The sequence below is a fragment of the Alosa sapidissima genome, chromosome 3 (genome assembly GCF_018492685.1).
Source record: "Alosa sapidissima isolate fAloSap1 chromosome 3, fAloSap1.pri, whole genome shotgun sequence".
Taxonomy (NCBI): Eukaryota; Metazoa; Chordata; class Actinopteri; order Clupeiformes; family Clupeidae; genus Alosa; species Alosa sapidissima.
Genome location: NC_055959.1, coordinates 2,988,714 through 2,993,713, shown reverse-complemented (window position 1 = coordinate 2,993,713; position 5,000 = coordinate 2,988,714). Strand labels below are relative to the sequence as shown.

The following is a 5,000-nucleotide window of genomic DNA, read 5'->3' as shown; positions in this document are numbered from 1 at the left end:
GTGTGTGTGTGTGTGTGTGTGTGTGTGTGTGTGTGTGTGTGTGTGTGTGTGTGTGTGTGTGCATGTGTGTGTGTGTGTTCATCTGGGAGTTTGGATCTGTATCCAGGCCATCACAGACACTGATTCACCATCCGCTCCCGGGCCGGGGTCCAACCAGGACAGCCATCTGGTGACCAATCAGGGGCCCTCGCTGTTATGTCACTGGGGCGGGGGCGGGGGCGGGGTGGGGGCCGGGGCGGGCATGGACTGCTGAGAGGGTGTAAACGCTCGCTGACTCATATGGCCCTCAGTCCACCCATCCTCCTGCCCAGACCAGAGGACACCCAGACCAGGCCCGCTGTCCCAGCCTCCAGAGCCAGCCACAGCCACATGGATGAGTGGACGGACGGAGCCACTGACCAGTGCGCCACGTGGGATGTGTGCAGAGCGGCACACTTAGTTTCATTTTGTTTAATAGTCTAATAAAGTTTAGACTATTTTGGTGTTTTTTTGCCTTTATCGTGACTGTGAACAGACTGTTTAAGGAATAACATAGAATGCTTACCACCTGAACGGGCTAAAATTGATCATTAGAGTTAGAGTGCTATGACTTTCTAATGAGGAGACACAGCACTCAAAGAATCTCCCATAGAAATGCATGGGGTTAGTTCGTAACGCAAACATGGCAGTCGTCTACACATACAGTATTCTGCCCCTTCCGTCGACAAAAGTTGACATGTATACAATACATCGTGCCAATCATGCAGTATGTTGTTCATACATCATGCCAATCATGTGGTATGTTGTGAATACATCATGCCAATCATGTGGTGTGATCTCGCAGCTGGAGCAAGGTTGTGTGTCGTGATTTGTAAAGCCTTGCGCATGTGCAGTTCTGCCCAAAATAGATGCCCAATAAGTGCCCAGAAAGCGTTGCAATATGGCCGCCGAGTGGAGGGACTTGCCTAAAAGGACTTTGGCTATGAGCTCATATTATGAAATAAACGTTAGAGCCAGGGCTTACTGGGGTGTTTTGTTGATGCCTATGATGACGTTGGTGATCATAAGGTCTATCCTCAGTTTCAATTCTCATCGCCAAGCATCCACACGGGCTGAGCTGTATTGATCTGTGTTGAGCAGTGTGGCAATTCTTCAGCGCAGGCTAATGGCATTAAAAGACTCATCCCCTCATACCCCCCCTGCAGCTTGACGTGTTTGGCGGACAGCTCCTTTAATTCTGATGTGATTAATATTTCGGCGAGGCGGCTTTCTGGCGAGCTGGGGCTAAGTAATCTGAGCCGGGGCAGCCTCAGCCAGATGCTCTTATTCTCCGCGCCAAATGTGGAGGGGGAGGCGAAAGGGAGCCGTGGGGGGCGCTGCCCTGGAAGTGATGCCCCTGCCTGGGCTCTGTGTGAGACACCTGGGCCTGGCTGTTCTGGGAGTAATGTCTGGTAATGAAAGCTCTCCCTGCCGACGCCGTCAAACACCACCTGCGACTTTTCCAAGAGGCTCCCGTGAGGACAGGGCTGGAGGGGAGGCCTGTGCAGCAGGGGATTGTGGGACGTAATCACAGGGCCCAATGAGCTGTGTTGTTGTTGCTGTTGTGAAGATGGTGATTGGATGGATAATCCAGGTGATGACTGTGCCAGATCAAATGTTTGTGTGTGTGTGTGTGTGTGTGTATGTGTGTGTGCATGCATGTGTGTGTGTGTGTGTGTGTGTGTGAGAGAGAGAGAGAGAGAGAGAGAGAGAGAGAGAGAGAGAGAGAGAGAGAGAGAGAGAGAGATGATAATGCTGGTGACCATTCTGCTTTTTTGTAGCACATATGAAAGCCGCTGGGGATTATGGGTAGAGACTCATGGCAGCCTGTGAGTGGCATGTGTGTTCTGGAAGCTCTGGATCAGATGCAACCGGCCTGGCCGGCCTGACTCCGAGCCAAATGCTGGCCAGATCCAAACCAGCTGTATTACAGACACTTCCACCATCATGGAAGGAAGGTTTTTTGGAGAATGAGGAAGATGTCTAGGGACAAAACTGGACCGCCTCTCATGTAAGCATGGGACTTTGCAGAGCATCATAAGATGATGCCCAGTGTCCAATAGGCCGCATCTGTGTCCTTCAGCGCCCATGGAAGAGAGGATGGTAGTGTGAGAGGAGAGAGAGAGAGAGAAAGAGAGAGAAAGAGAGAGAGAATGCGAGCGACTACTCTGCCATGGGGAGTATGAATCCAATATGGTGGTATTACTGTTGCACGAGAAGCATGCATTCTGACCAGAGGAAAACAAACATAGAATCCCTCCCCCCTCCCCATCCCCCCTCAGCTCTCACTGGTCATCACATGCTTGAGTTGGACGCCAGATGCTATATGGGGCGGTGGGGCAGGGCTGAATAAGACCAGCGAGAGTCACGTTGCCTTCGTTAGCACAGCTGGCAGCTAAGCTGCACCACAGAGAGAGAGTGGGGAAAAGAGAGAGAGAGAGAAAGAATGAGAGGGGGAGACAGAGAGAATGAAAGGGGGAGAGAAAGAAAGAGAGGGGGAGAGAGAGGCAGTGGTGAGCTACCATATCGCTAAACAGCATGATTGAGCATTGTGACATCATTACCAAAGCCACGGCAACTGAAAACCCATTTTGCCTCCCCACAATGATTTTGATTGTGCACTGCTGCGTAGACACACAGTGTGTGTGTGTGTGTGTGTGTGTGTGTGTGTGTGTGTGTGTGTGTGTGTTGTGAAGATAGAAAGACCCAAGCTTTCTCTGCTGTCTACCACTGTGTGTGACTGAGATGTAATTACTTGAATTAACAGGGAGTGAAGCTCTATCTCTTTCTGTTTCTCCTTTTGAGCTCTATCTCCTGGCACACTCTTTGTTTCTCTCTCTCCTCTTCTCTCCCCCTTTCCACACTCCTGGTTTATACCTCCCTTTCAGTCTGGCGTGTTTTTTAACCTTTGACCTCTGAGGCCTCTTCCTACACGGTCGGCCGAAACAATGTCAGAAGAATCAGAGGTCATATCCTCTTCTCATTTCACCTCCATGGGATAAAGAAGAAAAAGTAAATCTAATTAAGCTAAGGGATACATATGCACAGGCTGAGCCCAAGTCAGCTCTGAACTCTGAATATATATTCTGCCGCCATACATAACGGGCGATTGATCCACCCTACTCTTTTGATGATATGCTAATACAGGGACAAAAGGGAGAGTGTAATGGGAAGACATTGTCTGGCTGAGAGATGAAAGGTGATTCACGCATCGGGATGCTTTCAGTTATTAAGTGATGTAATTATTGTGTGCGCATAGGAATGAAAGCAATAGTAAAGAGAGGCCCAGCGCTGTAATTAGCTGCTATGCGTTACATCAATGAGAGGGGGAGAGGGGAAGGACTGCCAGGCTGGAGCCGTGTGAAAGCAGGATGGCAAATTACAGAGGTGGGAAATGCGCACATTGTTCAAATACATTTGACACAAAGTCTTTTAGTCACCCCCATTCTGGCAAGAAATATGAAATTAAAGATTTTATTAATTGCCTCTCAACTCATGTCATATATATGTTAAAATGCCCTTGTGGACTAATGTACATAGGCCAAACTAAACACAATTTAAAATTAAGAATTGCGGAACATAAAGCAGCAATCAGAAATGGTAACTTTGATTATGCAATCGCAAGGCATTATAGAGATAAGAGTCATGGACCAGCCACTACCCTTAAGTTTATAGGTATTGAGAGGATCAAACCTCAACCACGAGGAGGTAATTTAATTAAACAACTTTTACAGAGAGAGGCCTTTTGGATACATGAACTCAACACAGTAGAACCATACGGTCTAAATGAGGTACTGGATTTAAGTGTATTCTTGGGATAAGATGTGTATGTAGAGTATATTTTTGTAAATAGATTATATTTTTGTAAATAGAGTATATTTTTGTATAGTGTATTTTTCTATGTAAATGAATTGTTGGTTGATATGGGTAATGACCGAAAAAATCTATTGTATTTTTGAACATGCAATATGTTTTTTTCTTGATACAAATATGCTAAAATCACAGATTGTGTATATGTAGGCCTATATGCAAGCTAAAATATGCAGGATATTGAATTGCAATTTCTGGTGTGTTAGAGTGTGGAGTACTTTCACTGGGTCTGGTGTGGTCATGTGATGATGTTACCACCTATTTCACCTGCGGGTGTCAGATTAACTGTGAACGTGAACCTGATGAAGCAACTTGCGAAATGCGTTGTTCACGCCAAATAAAGTCAACAAAATATACCCTCCAGTGTGCGATGTATACTACTCTTTTGACATTCCCATACTTATACTGCACACCATCAGCACCTGGAGCAAGAAGGGCTGTGCACAGGGATTTTGACCTTTGAAGGATCCAGGGCCCTTTGTGATTCGGCAGGGGTGTGTGTGTGTGTGTGTGTGTGTGTGCGTGTGTGTGTGTGCGTGTGTGCGTGTGAGACGAGCCGAGCGGGTGAGTGTGGGTGTCGCACGTTGGCCCGCGTGCATCAGGTAGGCGATGAGATGTGACAAAAAGATGACAGAGGCACGCGGCCCTTGTTTGTTCCTCTGACGGCTACGACGGCAGACGATCAACACGTGGGGGGGGGGGGGGTGTTTGCGTCCGTCCCTCCGTCCCCTCCCCCAGAGGGATGGCAGAAGGGTAGTGGCGGGGGAGTCTTGCTTCAGTGGCGTCTCGCCCCCTCCTCCGACACCTACAAATGAACAGTCATGTGTGACATGTTCCTGACTGCTGACTCACATGTGCAGCGAGCCATCATGTGTGTCAGTTTCGGAGGAAGTCGAGCGAAAACAGCTGCGTCTTGCCAAGCCATTACAGCATGGAACACACACACACACACACACACACACAAGCGCAAGCTTCTCTTCCACCCTCCCATCTTTCATTGGAACAAAAAGCGCTAGTGAAAATGCTCATGCAGCATCCAGTGGTATTGGTGTAAGGGGTCTAATTGGGTTTTGTGAAGCCTGTTGGTACTCAGCACACACACACACACACAC

General features: G+C 48.1%; 1 protein-coding gene across 1 annotated transcript in view; it reads left to right on the top strand.

Annotated features, from left to right (window-relative positions):
• Positions 1 to 5,000, top strand: part of adgrl1a (adhesion G protein-coupled receptor L1a) — a 128,290-nt gene that overhangs the window by 29,979 nt on the left and 93,311 nt on the right. The window lies entirely within an intron of this gene.